Genomic DNA, 2126 nt, shown 5'->3' with positions numbered 1-2126 from the left:
GTCACATAGAAAAGAACCTAGAACTTTAAGTGCTAATGGGAGCCCACCAGCATAAGAGACTACATCTTTTGAAAGCATCTCATAATCTTCTATGGGTCTGTGATCCAGAGGTGCATGCTTGTAAAAGAGCTTAATAGCCTCATCATCATTTAACAAGCTGATATCGTATATCACGTTTACTTTGCGAGCATTTAACAAATGCTTATCTCTCGTTGTGACTATTATTCGGCTTCCTTTACCAAACCAAGCAGCTGATCCAGCTAACTCCTTTAGCTGGTCAGCATGATCCACATCATCAAGAACCATCAGGACCTTTTTACGGCGGAACCTACTCTTTATCAAGCTTCCTACATCTCCAACTACTTCCTCTCTTTTTTGTTTCAAAACAACTGAGAGAATTTCTTTTCGCAAATTTGGCAAACCCTGTTTTCTTGATTCTTCCCGAACATCTTTTAAAAAGCAGGAACCCTCAAAGTTGCTAGAGATTTCATCATAAAGAGCAGATGCAAGTGTAGTCTTGCCACCACCCCCAAGCCCCCATATGCCTACCATCAGTACACCATCTGATTCCATTTCCATCTTAGATTTCAGATCTTGCAGGCGAGCCTTTATTCCAATCAGGTCTTCATCGTCACTTGAAATTTGCGCACACAATCTATTTGAAATCGTCTCAACAATTTGTTTGATGAATACTGTCTCGGGCCTGGATATTGGTATACAAGGAAAATTAATAGATGCTCTAACTGAGAAAAGAGGTAATCTGTTCACTTATTTAGATTTAACTAGTCGAATAGAACATTTGTAGGACAGCCTAATTTTTATCATGCATTTTCCTTGTTCATCACTTTAATACTTCCAGTTATGTGTTTCAAACAGATGATTCCTCCGAAAATATACATTTCTTAATGAATTTTTATATAGTACAACTGTACAAGTACAATTCTACTCATAGTTTATAGTTGTTCTCTAAAAACATAAAAAGGCTTTGGCTTTATCCTTTGGAAGCTTACAAGTAGAATTAGGTTGTAGAGTACAAACAGTTGAAGCATAAGTTTTTAAAAACAAAGAATAAGATTACCCATTAGCGACGTATCCAGATAGGTTCCCTGCATCCGCAAGTGCTTTTCTCCAAGATTCAACGTTTTTGTTCTCAGACTCATGTTTGGCAAATGCTTCCCCATATTTCCTTTTTTGATTTCGGAGCTCAGAGGGATCCATGTGATAGAAAATGGGCATAACTATTTGACCTCTCTCATCCTTGCATTTCATAATATGTGCAAGTTCTTGCAAGCACCAACAAGAATCGGCATAGTTTTCAGAGAATACGATGACAGCAATCTGTGATTCTTCAATAGCCTTCAAAAGCGATGGACCGATGATTTCCCCCCGAGGAAGTGTTTGGTCATCCTTGTATGTGAAGATTCCTTGTTGTACAAGAGCCGAATAAAGATGATCCACAAAAGTGTCGCGAGTGTCTGTTCCTCTAAAACTGAGGAAAACATCATGATTCCACGATTGCATAGAAGAAGATGCCATTGAAATAACGTTGACTTGTTTAGAATGGATTGGATGCTACAAGAAGGTTGAAGAAGATGCCAACAAAGCTGTCTTTTAATTTGATGGGATTGGGAGGGTGGAGAGAGGAAGTTTCTCTTTCACATTGGATTAATTTTTTATTATCTCTGCATCGATATAACAATTCAGATATAATTGTGCCAACTGCCAACTGTCACACGAATATATAATGTTGTCATTTAATAAAATTATATAATTTTGTAATGATGGAGGGAAGTATAATTTATATAATCATGTTATTTTCCTATTATTTTTCTTTACTTATAATATATATTATATTATAAAGTATTTGATAAAAACTCTTAAAAACCATTTTTATGTATAAAATACTGTTTAATGATGCATATTACTTAAAACTCAAGATTGCAAATAGATTTTGCGTAAGTACAACTTATTAAAGCTCCATATCTGAATTCGTGTAACTAACTGCAGATAAACATAATCATATACGGGTTAAACATCTCATTTTAAATATAAAAAATCTAAAATATAATTATAATAATCATTGAGTTCTAATTGAATACTTAATTATTATCTTTATAAAATTTATA

The 2126-nt window shown here is 34.7% G+C and overlaps 1 pseudogene; it reads right to left on the bottom strand.

Moving 5' to 3' along the window:
- The window catches only part of LOC112524431, a 27826-nt pseudogene extending 26276 nt beyond the window's left edge, over positions 1–1550 (bottom strand).
- Positions 1551–2126: the final 576 nt, after the last annotated feature.

Source organism: Cynara cardunculus (assembly GCF_001531365.2).
Source record: "Cynara cardunculus var. scolymus isolate 2C chromosome LG 13, CcrdV1, whole genome shotgun sequence".
NCBI classification, from domain to species: domain Eukaryota; kingdom Viridiplantae; phylum Streptophyta; class Magnoliopsida; order Asterales; family Asteraceae; genus Cynara; species Cynara cardunculus.
Note: the sequence above shows the minus strand (reverse complement) of the source record. Positions and strands in the feature narration are given on the sequence as shown.